The sequence below is a fragment of the Cygnus olor genome, chromosome 2 (assembly GCF_009769625.2).
Source record: "Cygnus olor isolate bCygOlo1 chromosome 2, bCygOlo1.pri.v2, whole genome shotgun sequence".
Taxonomy (NCBI): Eukaryota; Metazoa; Chordata; class Aves; order Anseriformes; family Anatidae; genus Cygnus; species Cygnus olor.
The window spans coordinates 74,492,963-74,510,738 of record NC_049170.1 but is presented as its reverse complement, the minus strand read 5'-3'; the positions used below and the strand labels follow the sequence as shown (position 1 = coordinate 74,510,738).

Sequence of the window (17,776 nt, the reverse complement as noted above, 5' to 3'; positions counted from 1 at the left end):
TCTGTTATCTAAAAGATAAAAGAAAAACAGAAAACAATAACAGCTTAATTTTCATTTCTTCTCAGAAAGGGTAGTCAGGCATTGGAATGAGTTGCCCAGGGAAGTGGTGGTATCACCGTCCCTGGGAGTGTTCAAGGAAAGGTTGGACGTGGTGCTTAGGGACAAGGTTTAGTGGGTGACATTGGTAGTAGGGGGATGGTTGGACCAGATGACCTTGGAAGTCTTTTCCAACCTTAATGATTCTATGATTCTATGATTCATGCAAGAGCACAGATAAATTTTAAAATAAGGTAGAAGTTGGAGTACATATACAACACAAATAGTTTCCATGTGTTGTGTTTTAGCCCTGGCAGACAGCTTAGCGCCACACAGCCACTTGCTCACTCTCCTCAGGTGGAATGGGGGAGAGAATCAGAAAGGTAAACATGTGAGAAGTCCTGGGTTGAGATAAAGACAGCTTACTAGGTAAAGCAAAAGCCATGCGCGCAAGCAAAGCAAAACAGGGAATTAATTTGCTACGTCCCATTTGCAGGCAGGTGTTCAGCCACTTCCAGGAAAGCAGGGCTCATCACATTGGGAAGACAAATGCCATCACCATGAACATCCCCTCCTTCCTTCTTCTTTACCCAAGTTTTTATTGCTGAGCATGACACCATATGGCATGGAATATCTCTTTGGTCAGTTTGCATTACCTGTCCTGTCTGTGTCCCCCCTCAGCCTCCAGCACACCCCCATCCTCCTTGCCTGCTGGGCAGCATCAGGTGTAGAAGACTCCCTGGTTCTAAGCAAACAACAAAAGAGTCCCTGGCTCTGCAACAACCAAAAACACAAGTGTGCTATCACCACTATCCTCATATCCAAAAATCCAAACCGCAGCATTGTGTGAGCCTCTACAAAGAAAATTAACTCTGTCCCAGCCAAAATCATGACACCATCTGAAATATTCATTAAAGGCAAATAACTGTTTTTATCACAAATCTGTCTTTATGAAGCATATCTGTTTTCTGATGGAATCATAGAATTACAGAATGGTTTGGGTTGGAAGGGACCTTAAAGATCACCTGGTTGCAACCCCCTGCCATGGGCAGGGACACCTCCCACCAGACCAGGTTCCCCAAAGCCCCATCCAACCTGGCCTTAAACACCTCCAGGGACTGGACATCCTCAGCTTCTCTGTGCAACCTGTTCCAGTGCCTCACCACCCCCTGAGTAAAGAATTTCTTCCTTATATCTAATCAAATCTACCCTCGTTTCATTTAAAGCCATTAACCCTTGCCCCACCACTGCACTCCCCTGACAAAGACAGCATGTTGGTGCTTAATAACAGAAATCCTCTTTCTTAAAATACCCATTAGAATAAAATTTCAAATAAAGTTTTTGAACAAACTTCTCCAGAAGTAGCAGTACATGAGAGTCTATGCTTTCAAAGAATGAAAGAGGACAAAAAGGGTGGGGGGGAGGGGAGGAGCGAGTCAGTTTTCTAGTGTGAATGACTGATGAAAAAATGAAAAAAAGTGGAAAGGATAAATCCGTATCTATGTAATTTCCTTGAGTCTTCAGAACACTTGATACCATAACTGTATTTCAGTTCACTAAAAAGTTAATGTCATTGACACAGCAACTACTGATTCTGAAATGTAAATGGCTTCAGAATTGTTCATCTATTGCAATGAGATGCAGCACAATGTGAAAGCCATTCCCACAGTCTTGACCTTAACTGAAACCTTTAGAATGAGTTAGAAAGGTGTAACAATTATGCCTCAGATGTTGATATCAAAGAAGTATAACTTAAAGATTGTTTAGTACATATAAAAAGGCTGTAAGTCTTTGATCGTTCCCACCTATTTATATGCATCCCTTCATATCAAGCTAGAAAAGCTTGCTGGATTGTTTTATGCTAGTTTCTTTCTTTTCTTTTTTTTGGTTGGTATTCTTGAATTTTGTACTCTGTATATTTCTGTTTCAGTTCTTGCATCAGATGACTATCATACGAGCACAAAATATATGAACTTCCCATGAAACAAATTATTATTGCCAGCTATGCAGTATTTTGACATCATTTCTGTATAGTTCTTCTGTTGTTTACAGAGCAAATGAGTACCAGCCACTTGCAAATTGAAGTGTAGGAAAAACATTTGGCACAGTTCTGTATGGGTAGAATCTCCTTATGAAGACACAGGACCTAATTTTCTACATATTTACAAGCAGAAATGGATGTCTTGCCAACTGTTATTAAAGAAAAAATAAGAAAAAAAGCAGAATATGTTAGAATTTATTTTTATAGAGGAATCATTGCAGTGCATCAAGTAAATAGAATTATAAACTCTATTTCCCTACCATTCTGAATGCTTGTATACTTTACTAAAAAAAATAATATCAATAATCTTCCTATCTTAAAAGAAGTAGGGGCTTGAGGGCTGGAATTTGGGAGCATTCTTAGATTATTTCTATTGTATTTGTCAGTTGATAAGCCTGGCTGTCCTCTGACATGTGGCCTGTGAATTGAAGGGCATTTACCATTTATCATAAAAATGAACTCACAGATATAATACATTTCTTCTTAAAGATGAAATGAATGTGAGGGGATTAATATGCTGAGTGACAGTTAGGGTCTTGAGGTTATTAGTAGGGGGGTGTTAAAACTGTCACTGGTATCTGCCTCCTGCTGCCAAGAGGAGGACAGATTCAAAGGACACTGGTCTTTTCCCTGCCTTGTTTTCACAAGTATGGAAGAACTGGACAGCCTTGTATTGAACTTTACCTTCAGCAAGTGGAGTTATCAAGTAGTTCATAGTTCCTAACATCATAATTTGACAAGAAAATCCTTTCCATCTGCAAGTAAATACGGTAACATAGAAAGGAAAAAAAAAATCCTTAGTCCTTAAATGTTGGGGATGGAATGATTGGGGCAGGGCAGTATTTTTCCAGTCAAAATCCTTCCTTCTCCACACTTAGAATTTCATATCTTCAATGCAAAACAAACTTTAGTTTGCATTGAAGATATGCTATTTCATAACTTTTGAAAGTTCAAAACATTAAAATACTCATTACACAGGAAGGTATTTGGAGACTGTTAATCTAAACATTCAACAAGCACAAATATCTCATAAATTCTTTGTTGTCATCTGTATTTGTACTGACAGTATGCATAGGACACTGAGTTTTTCCCTGGACCAGCTTGTGAGACTTAACACAGCAGGTCACACATGGAGAGAGGAGACCACTGGCCTCATGGCGGAGGAAATGCTCACACCTGCTATAGGGAAATGTAACATCTTGCTGCATTCCTCTGAACATGCAGCACAGGACACAGACCTTCCTACCGCTCTGTTATGCCCCAGAGGTAGATGAAGCAGCTCAGCAGATCTGCAGGACGGGCTATGAAACTGCTATGAAACTGCCTATGTGATCACAGATACCACTGTGCATCACACTCCTTGTCTGTGGAAGGCAGAGGCACTGTGGCTGAGGAATGAGGAAGAAGCGTTGCAAGCACAGCATGCAAGAGTGACCAGGTCAATGTCCACCTGCCTCTGCCACTTTTTTGTACCTTGCCAGCTTGTTTGGAGAGCTTGCTGCTGTTTGCACCCCCAGCTTTGTAAAATGAGAACGACAGCAGCCTTCTCCATGCTTTTTCTTGGGGAGTGTGAACAAAAGCTTAAAGTGGCACAATTGGTTCATGAAACTTTGATTCACACGAGTGCACATTTCCAAGTAGTTTTCTTGTCTTAACTACATTAGGATGTCATCCCACAACTTTGCCAGCCAGCTGATGAGACACCCCATGTATGGCACCCAGTCCACTTGCCTGTTTTCAGGAAGAGCCCTCTTGAGTATTTCCAGCAGGTGAGGCTCACTCCAGTTCACACAACAAAGAAGCACCTGCAGGTCTGGGCAGCTGCTGGGGAATGTGATATCCATCATTCCCCATCCTCCCTCACTTCCCGCAATAAAATCACGGCTGCAAAGGCCATGGTACAAGTACAGGTTCTTCCCACTTAATTCTAAGCACTTAACGGAGCTGTCTAAAGCTCTGTCTTTAAGTCAGAAGAGAAAATTGATACTTCCAAAGATTGATTTCAGTTCACTTAATATCTGTATTATTTCGCAAAGGGGCTTGTCCTCCTCATTTGGTGGTCTGAACTACAGTACAAAGTCTGGGCCTTTTCTGAATTCTTCTCATGAATACGCAATACAGAAAAACTTGTATTTGTCCAGAGACAGAAAAATGGTATTACATTGCTACGGGAAGATTTTACTAATCCAGTGGTAAAATGATTCTAAACTGCTTTAACACCATAATATTTTCATATATATACAAGAAATCTTTTTTTTTTTTTTTTTTTTGTCTCAAATGTGAGCATAAATCATACAGGAAGTTATGCAAAACAGAAAAAAAATATGCAAATAGCATTCTTTGAATTTTTAAATTAAGTGTTATGCTCTGGTGCACACAGCACACACACTGAATGCTTGATGATGCAAAGAGAGTTTATATTTAGGTTATATTCCTACAATGACCATTCATGTTGCTGATTTCTGTCCACCAGAAAATGACTTGCTGAACTGAAGTACCCTGTTACCTCTGTTCTGGTTTGAAAACTTAGTCACATGGGATCAAGTGAAGGATCTCATAATTAGGACTTGACACCAGTTTGACAGCTGGAACATCAAGTGTGAGCACAGCCTAGTTGCTCTGACACTCTAAAATATAAAAATGCTGAGCCACCTAGAAATCACATGAAAGAAACTCCACTACCCTAAACTGAGTATATTACAAGACTTTGAAACTCCCAACATAAGCTGATTTGAAATCTCTCCTTGTCTATGATGAAAAAGTACCACTGTCAGGCTTTTCATTAGGAAGGTGAAAGTTTCAAGTAAGATCCCTGTTTTACTCTGGGATTACCTCTCTCATATTGTAGCATATCGCTTGAACTAAGGTCACGGTTACTATATGTCAGTTATGACAATCTCCAATCATAAGAAAAAAGAAGGAAGGGAAGTAATGTTTGCCTTGCTTACTTCATTAAAGTAGGGTATTCTAATTAAGCAAATACACAAAGTAGAGAAGCTTAATTCATTCCTTGAGACCATAAACACTCTAAGATGTGTCCTTAAAAATTCAAATCCCTGTTTTGACTAATTGAGTTGATTTTACATTATTATATATTTCTTGTTAAGAAAAAAGACCTTTACGTTAAACTAATAATTTCTGATTGCATTAAATTGGCAAGCCAAAGAACTCTATACCATTTCAACAATAAGCAATTTTTCCCCACATTTCCCATTGTTTATGATGGACAGTCATAGAGTGATAGCATAGTTCAGTCTGGAAGGGACCTCTGGAGGTCATGTTGCCCAACACCCCACTTGAAGCAAGGCCAGTTTCAGCAGGCTGGCTCAGGACTTTGTCAAGTAGAGTCTTGAAGATCTTCAAAGACAGAGATTTTACTATCTCTCCAAACAACCTCTTCTAAAGTCCAACCTATCCCACTGACTTGTAGCTTTATGTTCTCTTGACCTCTGTAATAATAAACCATGGCTTTGTCTGCAAACCACAGAAAACTACCACATAAACTACTGGGGAAATTTGGGCATGGGCTGGGCTACCTTCTGTAAGGCAAAATTTAGAGTTAGTCTGGGGGAGAAGGGAAGAGAAAGTCCACAACTACATGTGACATATGGCTGGAAAGGAGGTGCCAAAGTGACCTGAGGACAGATGCTGAATTTCCCGTTTTGGGAAATTTAGTCTGCAAAGCACATATCTATTGCACTCAAAATTCTGCTATGGGAAAGAGACAACACACTACTTGAGGTGGCCTTAGAAAGGCTCAATGCTGAAAGAAGGAGACAACTCACAGCCACGATTGGGGTGAGGTCTGAACCACACTGCCCAAAGTCTTGATCTGGAAGACCCTTCACCATGGAAAGTAAACACAAGAAGCTCAATTTCTTTCAGAATTCGGGCTTATTCATCTGATAATGAATTAGCCTACTGCCCTTTTTTTTTTTTTTAACACCTCATCCCCTAAATATGTTATCAGAACGTGATATACTATTTTTAAAGGGCCTGTCTATGCCTTTAGATTCCAGACAAAAAGTATACTTCATGTTCTGTCTGAAAGGAGTATATTTAAAAATCAGTCCTGGAGTCAAATCACTTGCATTGCATTCACAGAGTGCTATGACAAGGTACAGGACTTCCATTTCCTCAGATATTAAAGAGAGTGCCGTATCAGTGAAAATGTAAATGGAAGTAAAATACTCATCAGGTAGAGGGTACTTTTCACAGAGCCAGATGCTAAATGGCCACTTCAGCACAAAGAACTTTTTGTTCTGAAAAAAAAAAAAAAAAAGATAGCACGAAGGATTTCTACAGTGAAATAAAGCAGTGACATGCCATTAAAGATTTGGAAGTTACCGCAGAGAAAAAAAGAAAGAGAAAAAAAAAATCTGAACAACTGTGGTTCTTCCCTCCATCTCCCTCTCCCCCATGAGGTTCCTATAGAAGCACCTGAGATCTCTTACTTTCATTCAGCAGGTATTTAGTAAAGTGAAGTAAATACATTGAAAAGTATTCCTTAGAGTCAGAACTACCAGTACACACCAAGCACATCATTACCCCAGCATGACTTATTCTCTTTCTGTTGTCTCAGTCAAAAATGAGTAATCAACTATATCTACAAATTTCATTTATGTACATTCAAAGAATAGTGTTCAAATTATACCTTTGTATATAAATACACATATCAATTTACAGAGTGTTTTCTGGAATGCAAACTAAAAAGTTTACAATGGAAAGAGAGATGGAGGGAAAGGGAAAGTATGTGGAGTCTGAATAATTGTTCTTCCCTCTTTTTCCACCATCATCCCAATCTTAAGAGGATCATGGAGTGCAAGGGGATACAAGATGTCCCCGAGCCTAAACTTGGTTCTGTGAAGAAAATCTGATGACTAATGGCTGCAGAAGAACCATTCCTCTTTAGAGATGACCGTAAAGGACCTAGTGATTTTCTAGCCAGCTCTTACATGCAAAAAGAAATTTTTATAGCTGACTGAACTGAAACTCCAATAAACAGGATCCTTGTCTTTTTAGTTCTCATCATTAGTGTCTTTATGAACCTTTTGTAGAGGTTTCTATCTCTGCAAAACTATGCTGGGTATTCTGAGTCTTGGAAACAATTCCCTGTAACTGTTGGAGTGAGAAGAGGAAGATGGCTATTCATAAAAACTGGATTCTAAGATGGTCTAGAAATGTTCAGTTTCCCACAGCATCATTCCAGTGTGAAGAAGAGTCTTCTGGTGAGCACCAAGAGCCAGGAAAGTACTGGCACAAGCCATGTGCAATGTAGCAAGGAGCACACTCATATCCTAATGCCGTACCAAAAAGCTCAAAATGGCCTGACGATGAGCTGTCCACAACTGCAGTATTGTTTTATTGTCAGCATGCTTTCTAGGACAGTTATAGCTTGTACCATTTATCACTCTCCCAGACTGGCCTACTACCTGTTAATACTCTGCTACTGCAGACCTCTTGGTCTCTTGGGATCCCCATCCCTGTTTCTTTCTTCACTCATAATTCTTGTGTTTCTTTCTATTTTTCCTGAGAACTTACCATTGTCTGTGTTTATCCCATCAGCCCTTTCCTGTTGCTAGAGGTGAGGCAATGATGGACAAAATATTCTCTTCCTATGCTGGGAAATGGCAGATGTGACAGAAATAACTAGAAATAGCCTACTGGCTGCTTTCCTAGTGGATGCTACAATTATCCTTCATGTCACGTTGTATCCAACAAAAGCTCATGAACTTCCACTTTTTGGAGCCCAAAGGGAAGCTTTACATAGAGGTAGACCAGTGTGAACTCATAAGAGAAAATAAAATATTGATGGGTGTAATGCATGGTGCACAAAGCTAAGCAAGTCCCTATAAGCCTGTAAGAGTACCAGCTAAGTCAGCATCCAGCTAGCGTTCAGCATTTCCCACTTGCTGGGTGAAAAAATCAGACATGACAAATGTGCTTTGTTCACTGTACTGAGCATCATTTAGAGAAGTCCATCCTTCTGAACAAAAATTATCTCTCTCCTGCCATACCTGAACACGGCTCCTATAGAAATGGTTTCTTGCTCTGCACAACTGGTTCCCCTGAGCAGATATTGAACTGTGCAGGCTGTTATAGTAACTTATTCTAAGCTGGTCTCTGCATGAAGCAACTGATGTTTCCTCTATTTTGTATTCTGAAACTGTTTTTATTTGCATTTGTATTACTTTTCCAGGACCGGACTGTTTACTATTGCTGCTTTAATTCTGAATTGGAAATCACAAGATTTCAGTGATGCTTTTTACTATACAACAGAGGAAACCTTCCCATTTGATTCCAGGTAGTATTGCAATAGCACAAAATGCCAACAAGATAAGATGAAGAATTGAGCTACTTAACTACAGGCGGGGTATTCTCTTTATCTGATTTTGGTCTTTATATTAGCTCAACAGAAGTCTAGAAAAATCAGTTTAACCTATGACATTTTACTTAATACTTGCCATTTCATAAATTTGTGCAAAGAATTCAGAATAAAGTTGATATACTTCCTCTGCTATGTGGCTTTGCGACCAATGAATAGAAAGGCCAATAGGAACTTCTATTAAAATGTTGATAATTACGTCTTCTAATAGCGCTGGCTTCTCTCCAAAGCTTGCATTTAGTCTAGATGAGAAAAGAACACATAAAATCAGAAAGATTTTAGATCAGTAATATTTTGCAGAATTTGATCTCTGTTCTGAAAGACTTGTGTAAAACCAAGCTGTAAGTGGGAATCTGCTATAATCTTCTCAGCTATAACGACAGGGATAATTATAGTTAAATACCAATGAAAGAATGTTTATAAAACATTATTCTCTTGAAGGAGGAAATGTGATAGAGTAACAGAAAAGGTATTATGAACTTGGCTTGCCAGCTGTTAGGAAGTACCACTATCAATCTTCCACTATGAATCTGTTGTATGCTTTGAGAGGCAGAAGTTATCCCCCGAAATAAAGCAAGGAGAATGTGTAATAATCGCACTAATAAAGGCCACTGAGGGGACAAGTCTGCATGAGATACTTAATATGGTAACATGTTGGCTAATATAAATTACTCTATACTGCAGTAGAGTTGAAAAAAAAAAAGATCATGCACTTTTAAATATGGGGGGACCTGAAAGTTTTTTGAGATAATCTGTGGGGGACAATACTTTTCTGGCAACGTGTGGAAAGGAAATAGTCTACAGCAGGCATAACTAATTTTTTCAGAGATGTCTGAATTCCCTCTTTCATCACAATCTAAGTATCCAGGTGTAAAGTTAGAACTTTATATATTGTTTTGTCCAAACCCACAAGCTCAGACACATTTAGCCTCGTTGATTTAACATTATAAATGCTACCACCCTTGGTGCCTGCCCTCCCTCTCCATTAGAAATTTACTGCGGCATAGTTGGTGGAGTCAAATCGTGCTAGCTCTTCAGCTGCTGGAGCTTACACTCAATGCATTCACCTAAACCACTCTCTTTGTCAGCTTTCACTAGCACAGTGGACAGTGAGCTGTAACAGAAGTGAATGTGTTGCAGTACAAGCAAATGTGAGCCTTAAAACTCGTTCCTCAGCAGTTCCTGCTATTTTACTGCCGTATGAGCTGAGGCATTATCTCCTTAGCTTTTCCCGCTGTAACTATGGGGCACAGTAGCAGGTCAGGGCAACATCATAAAGTCTGCAACATTTCAAAGCACCTTGGCTAAATCCCTCAGATCAAGTGAGTCTTGGAGGCCAAGCTTTCTTATGGACCAGCTGCGTCTACTTCATACCAGTGTTTTGAACTGCCCTTGTTTTTAACTCTTTATTCCTTTCCTTCCTCCAGTTTTTGGCATTTAAAATCTAACAACCAGAAAAAGTAAGTTATTTATTATCTTGGTCAGTTTGGGAATAAAGGAAAGATACTTTATTCTTTCTATCTGATACTCATGTAAATTTATGAACCTATCTCAATTTCATTCTGCTAGAGCAACTCATCAGTACAAAGATTTTAGAATCCAATCTTTTATTGATTGTTGATAATAAATGAGCTAGAACCAAATTCAGCATGATCTGCCTATGTTTGTATTAACTCAAAAAAATCAGTGCTAAAATATACTTATTTTTGTAGAGGTGAATTGAAAGAATTAGTGTTCAAACATTATATATAATCTTCCCTTTGGTTTCTTAAAAATAAAAAATAAAAAAAGAGATCCACTTTTCTAGCTACAAAGCAGATGCCTTTTAACAGCCTAAGCCTTAACTATTCTAGCTGTTGGTTTAATTTATTGTTGTGCTTTCTCATTTTGTCTGCTTTTTCAGTTTTACTACTCAATAACTGTAATTATATGACCCTCATTATATTTAATTGCTTATAATTTCTGTGAATTTTATTTATTACTGATTTTTTTTTAAAAAAAAGGCTATTATATGTTTCAAATCAGTGTCTGAAGGGATGCAAGACACACTCCTGATGGCTCTTGAACAGGAGACGTTTATTGCCCTTTTTCACTACTACATATACTTTCCCTGTAGCCCCACGCGCTGTCCACACGCCCGAATCTGTCTTACAATTGGTGAGAGACCTTCAGACACGCGCCTCGAGCCAGCCAGCAATTGGCCATTCCCCAAAGCTCATCTTTAACACTGTAGCCAATTTACTTTATCTCGACCTTGCTCAAATTTTTGGTTCTACCACTGTTTTCCTCTTTATCTCTAATTCAGGGACGTGTGAAACAGCGCAAAGCTCCCTGCGAATTCCTTTCCCACAAGTGTCTGGACTTAAGTAATGAAACCCCTTTTAATTTGAAGTTTCTACTTCCTTTCTGTTCCTTTTTTTTTTTTTTTTTTACTGTATGTATGTAGAAAATCCATTCCTATTCCCCTATATCCTTATAGTTACAATATTATTGCCCTGGTCACATTATTCTCTATTTTCTTGGGTGCTGGATTTTCTTTATTTTCTGGCCTGGCTCTTTTTGTCTTCCACAAACCTTATGGCAAAATAAGTGAAATGGCTCAGAACTTGACGATTTTCTCTGTGTTAACATTTGGTCCAGGAATTATATACTTTTGAAAGCTTTCTCAAGATACAGAATTTGCCTTGTAACCTGAATAGAGAGAGGCATAATTGTGAGTTAAAAAGCCATGAAGCCCATTGCTGTAAATTACTTTATTGAAATCCTAACCAAACCTAACTTGACATTTTTTTTCAACTCTGCCAAGTGTTCCTTTGTATAGAATGTGGATGGGGAAAGAGGGAAAGAATAGGAATACATGACATTCATAGTTACAGACTGCTTGTCTAATCTACTGAAATTTAAAACCATTTCTGAAATAACAGCCAGATCCCCAGTTGGATTTGTCATTGTTGCTTTGACAGGAAGCAATATCTGTCCCAGTGTCACAGGGAAATAACAAAGCATACTGCTGGATGAAGGGCCACATCTCAACATAAAATAGAAATTTAGAGCTGAGAACAATACATTAAACAATGATACTGCAGGTGACTGGTCACATGTAAAAGCCCATTAATTAAAAACTGATAGCAAATAACTTTTAAATTTTGCTATACATTTTCCATATGGTTCAATGACTCTTAGATAAATTTATTTAGTAACTAGTTTTTGATTATCTTACATTTCTCTCTCAGAGAAGATAGAAAAGATCTTTCTGAAGGACCAGCAACACTTTAGCATCCTGGAATTTTATATGGGTAATTGTAAACATGGTTTTAATTCACATGATAAGGTTTTCTCCAAGAATCTAAATGTCAATGGACCTCAATGACTTACTCATGCAGCAATAATGTACATTGCATGCTAAGACAAATGGCATGATAAAGTAAATAGTTGAATCTCATTGTAATGAAAAGACTCAAATTCTGTTGTCTGATAAATCAATGCCAACTCAAAGTCAGTTGAATGATCCAGAATTTGTCCCTGAATAAAGCAGAACCTGATTTTATCTTCTGAAATTGTGACTGAAGCATAGGGAACTTCCAGAAGTTTAACAACAGACTAGATTTAACATCCTTGGACTGCAGTTCATACCTTCAACTTCTCCCATGGCTATTAATTCCCAGGAAATTTTCCGTGCTTCAATCACAGTTGTTTGTGTAATCAAGTTCTTTAAATGGCTTGAGACAATTTTAAACTCAAAAGATGATGTCTTAATCAAAAGTATTTGAGGCTAAAAGTGTTTTTCATCACCTGTGAGTATGTGCAGTAGAGGAGTATTAAGTTTTTTTTGCCCAAGGTGGCACCAAAAATTCTACAACACGCTCACACTCCAAACAAACTGGCACGGGGCTCTAACTATTTGCCCTCCTACTTTGTTCATAATTTCTGCTTGTCAGAGGTAGCTCTCCCCATCACTGGAATATGTAGCCCTGCTTCTGTAACAGACTGAATCAAATTGTGGGGCTTAAACAATGACCCCACAGGCCCCTCACTTAGTTTAATATTACAAACCAGAGAACTTAACTTTCTAAATGGAAAACTTCTACTTTGCTGCCTTTACATGTGTTCTTTACTGTAGAACCATCTCTCAGCTTTTATGAGCTTTCACATTGAGATGTCAGAGCTTCATACCAAAGGAACAATGGGAATTTGTTCTGATATCAAATTACACCATGAAAAGCACATAGGAAAACTACCCTGTTCAAACAATATTGCACTGACTTACAAAAGATTCTGATCTGCTGCAATTCTAATGACATGTGAATTTCTCCAGAAACAAACAAACAAACAAACAAACAAACAAAAAGTGAATCAAAAGTGTAGCAACAGCACTGAATCTCATCAGAATATAAAAACATAATGAGAAGAGACAAAAAGTTCCAATTAAATTCTGATTTTTACTTGCCTTTCTGTTTTTACTGTAGTCTCCTATGACACAAGCTCTTTGGGTCATCAGGTTGTTATTCTTCATACATAAAGCACATTTAAATCAGACTGACGTAAAAAACAGGAAACTCGAATAAAATGCCTGGTGTTCATCAAAGAAACCAACTACCCTTCTTCCTTTGTGCCTTTGGATTCCAAAGTCAGCTTTACAAAAACAAGAAGAATGTGCTTGCTACTTTCTGCAACTATAACACTATCAAAAGGGTGAGAAACAAAACTTCTCTGTTATCTACCTGATACCAGTAGTTTCCTTCCACTGTAGAGGAACATCTGTCAGGAGGTGTACAAGTGACAGTAGAAACTGTAGTGAAAGTCACCAGAAATCTCTGAAAGGAAAGATATAAAGGTTATGAGATCTCAAATCCTAGTGACAAATATAATTTTGGGAACGGTCTGCAGAGACAGAAACAACTCTAAAAGGCAAGAAAGACCAATCTAAAAGGTTGTGACTTTTCTTCATCCCTCATCTGGTGATCCACTGACTCACTAATTGAGATCTCCTACTGTTTTAACTAAAACAGTGGTAATAGTAGAGATAAATTCATGGAGAGACCTTCTGGGGTCAATGATAGACACTTCTCTCTTTATGCTGGTACAAATGGGCTGAAAACCATACTTGAAACCCAAGAAAAGCAAAGTATGTTTCCCCAATTCTTTTGACAGGACCTGTTTCTCCATTTGCACACTCCAGTATCAAGGGATTAAAACCAGGAAAATATGTTTACATTTCCTCAGTAGATAGATATCTATTCCCCAATAGATAGATATCAAAGGTCACTTTGTCTTTCTTCAGTTTTCCTCTCAGTGCTAACAGCGTTTAAAGACCCAAAGCCCTTTGAATGAGCCCTGCTGCTCCATGCCCACTTGTCCAGGGCTGGCACAGTCCAAAACACAAAGAATTTTGTTTCCAGCCTTTCAGTCAAGTACTGCTTATGGCAGGGCTTCTAGCATCTACACATGACTACATGCTCATAAACTCAAAGCCATATAATAGCCCCTGATACGAGTCTCTTGCTAGGTCACTGATCCCTGTAGATTCATACCAAGATGACTTGTCACTGCATTAAATCTTCAGACATATTTCCACTGAATGAACACCCTTCTCATTTCCCCTTAACTTCACTTTGCTATCAAACCATGCTAGATTGTCACTGTGGCCAAGGTGACCTTTTATTGAAAGTACACTTGGGAAAGTTTTCTTTCTTCATTTTTTTTTTCCATGGATTTACTATCCTGAAACTCTAAACTCCATTGTTTTTTATTATGTGCCCTTATTATAATTGAGGCCCTGGTCATTTTTTTCTGTTTGTACCAGCAGAGATTTTCCACCTCTGTGAAAGTTTAGTAGCTCCAGAAATTCTCAGGTAGAATTTTCTGGGGTATTTTCACTCTTCACTATGAGTAGACACTGCTAATTCAGCTCCCCACTTTAACAATTTAAGTTTTAGGACACAGTGATTTTAGTTGTGGTATCTCTGGGCTCGTGTTTCAGCTTTTTTGATCAAAGTGTTCTTTCTGCATATCAGATACACTTCATGCACATTTCATCCTTTTATTTATTTTTTATTTTTTTAGAGTAAGAAAATGTATGACCTTTTCACATGAAAACGTAAATTCCTTCAAAACTCAACAGGCTTAGGACACAGCATAAATAAGAAAAAAAATAAATCCTTTTTTAATCTTTATATGACATTTTCTCTTTCTTGTTTAGGCAAGTGAGAATTGTTGGATCTTCTGACCATATGGGGCTTATACATAGTAAATAATATTTTTATACAAAATAGCCCCAATAAATTCTGAATAACAAACAAGTATGCAAAAATTCAGTTTGCTTTTGAACATCACAAATGTAACTTGACCTTATTTCCTTCAGTGGTATTTTTGCCATCCGTTTATAAGTTGTTCTTTCTTCACAGTCAAGGAATAAGAAAAAGGTTCATGTTCACCAGACAGACTCAATAATCGGGAATAGGCTTTAAATAACAAATATGCTAATAACACAGTGGAGATATACGAGATCAGCATTATGGAGTCTAAAGAGTAAAAGCTAGAAAGAAGCAAAGAAAAATGGAATGTTATTAGTTTTTGTTTTGTTTTGTTTTGTTTTGTTTCAAAAAGAGGACCAACTAGGGAGAAAAAAATAGATGAGCCGCGAAGAAAATTCACCAACTTTTTTTTTTTTTTTTTTTAAGAGAGAGAGGAGGAATTTTCTGGCAGTATCGGTTTTATAAGCCAGTTATGAGTCTTCAGGCAACATAACAAATTAATATTAGCAGGGCAGTGTAGGAGTTGTTTACACTTATCCAGAAAGCATGCTGATTGTTTTCATTTTGCTTCTGCCATACGAGTATCATTTGAAGGAACAAGAAAGAATAGTCAGCAGAGAGCATCAGTATTAAAAAACACTTTAAAATAACATTATCTTAATTAAGAGACGAATGGAAACATCAGAAACAAATCTGATCTAGTCAGAAAGATCTTTCTAGCTAAGAAGTGTCTGCTCCATCGAGCACAGTCTGCAGTATTGCATTGCTTTCATTTAGGGATATATTGTGGCTAGTGCAAAACCTTCTGGTCCTGATCCAGAAGAGTTGTTCACGTACAAATGTCCACATGTTTAAGCACGTGGATAGTTGCAATGGGATTATTAGCCATTTACTTTTAAGCTTAGATGTAAATGTTTTTCTTGACTGGAGTCTAGCTCTGTGCAAACAGCAAGCTTTTATTGCCTTTGAAAGCAGCACACACACCAATATACAGGCTACTGGACTGGACCTTAGGAGACCAAAACCTCCGCTGTGCTGTGCAGTCTTATGACCCTCAACTCGGAGCATCTGTTTTCCCACCTATTTTACTTGAACTGCAAACCTTTGGGGCAAGGTGCGTTTCACAACGTGCACTTATCCATTAGCTTGTAGAAGGGAACTCTGAGCTTAGTGTGGGTCTCTGTAGAAGAAAATTAACACAAGAATATGAGCCTTACATAGACACTAATTATTACAAAATTAGGATTTTGAAACTTGAGGGAAAAATCAAGTGACTGGGCTTTGTTTTCAGATATGCCAAGCATACATAGCTCGGCTAAAGATGATGGAATTCATAAATGCCTTCTGCAAACCAGTCTCGTTGTTGCCTCAGAGTCATGCAAATTTCCTTTCTGTTCTGCCTGAAGTCAGTATCTGCTTCATTTATAATAAAGTTTCTAACTTATAAATAAAATATAAAAACCTGTCAAGGTAATACTTACATAGCAGCAAAATGTAATTTTTTAGCAGACCTACTCTTTAAACAGGTATTAATTTCTGAGGGCCCTGGGGTTTTTATGAATTATATTCAGGTGTAATGCATGGAAAGTATATTCATTTATCATAGCAGTATTCTGTTTCTTTTCCTCTTTAAGGCATTAGACATACTCATTTAACAAGTTTCTTTCATAATTATTCATTTACTGATACTAGTGAAATTTTATAACCACGTCATCGACAGAAACACACTCTTTTTAAATGGTTATTTTCTGTAAAACATGTTCATCTCAGGGGGTCCATGCTGGAAAAATACCTTACAGATAGTATGTGACTAATGATACTCCCAGAGAATCAGCCTTGGACTCCTATTTCACTACACAGACAAAGATGAGCAAAACAAATTACATGGTAACAGAAGGACATGTAGCTCTTGTCAGACTACAGACCCGTGGACAGCAAGGCTGCAGTGGTTATCTCCAAGCATCACCTGCTGGCTTTTAGCTGACCTCTCCGCAGAGCAGCTGAGCAATGGCATGCACAGGGCATGGTTGCTCTGTCCACTTCTCCGAAGCTTGACAGATCACAGCCCAGCTGCAAGCAGACAGCAACCTGCTGGGTGTTATCACACTGAGAGATGCGCACCTCTTGTTAGGATCTGATGTACTGCAACCATCAAAAATGTTCTAACAAACAGTTTGTTACTGTATTAGCCAGAACATGATCAACAAAGGTAACAAACACTTTGAATTTACATCCCTTATTCAATGAGTTAAGTGTTGCACAGCTCTAAGGGAACCAGAACTGCCACTTCTCCATGACAAACTTTTACCACTGAGAATGCAGTGCAGACTGAAGGATCAGCACATTTTGCAACAGAGCTAGTAAACAGAAAGACAGATTTTAATACAGAAGATTCAGAATAAGTGAAAGATTCCAGGAATGAAGGCAAAACTTTGTTCAACTTTCAAGGCTGAACTAGATCTTCTGCAATGTGAACACAGTGGTCAGTGATAACCTAAGAGAATCAATTACAGAATGAGGACAGATTACACTATAAAATCATAGAATATCCCGAGTTGGAAGGGACCCATAAGGATCACCAAGTCCACCTCCTGGCACCACATAGGTCTACCGAAAAGTTTAGACCATGTGACTAAGTGCACAGTCCAAACACTTCTTAAATTCAGACAGGCTTGGTGCAGTGACTACTTCACTGGGGAGCCTGTTCCAGTGTGCAGCCACCCTCTCGGTGAAGAACCTCTTCCTGATGTCCAGCCTAAACTTCCCCTGCCACAGCTTAACACCATTCCCGCAGGTCCTGTCACTGGTGAAAATTGAGAATAGGTCCCCTGCCCCTCCACTCCCCCTCGCGAGGAAATTGTAGACTGCGATGAGGTCCCCCCTCAGCCTCCTCTTCTCCAGGCTGAACAGGCCCAGTGACCTCAGCCGTGCTTTCAGCACCTTCTGTCTGAAGGTGCTTCAGATAGAGCTGCTTTCTCACTAAAACGCTTAACATTGACTTTTACTGCTGCCCTGAAGAACTTCAACTTCAAGCATGTACTTACATCCGTTAAGGCCTTT

At 38.5% G+C, this 17,776-nt stretch overlaps 1 long non-coding RNA gene across 1 annotated transcript in view; it reads right to left on the bottom strand.

Moving 5' to 3' along the window:
* The window catches only part of LOC121066105, a 50,976-nt gene extending 37,724 nt beyond the window's left edge, over nt 1–13,252 (bottom strand). The window contains exon 1 of the long non-coding RNA XR_005817510.1: nt 13,184–13,252. This is a non-coding gene — a long non-coding RNA (uncharacterized LOC121066105). The remainder of the gene's footprint in view (nt 1–13,183) is intronic.
* Nucleotides 13,253–17,776: the final 4,524 nt, after the last annotated feature.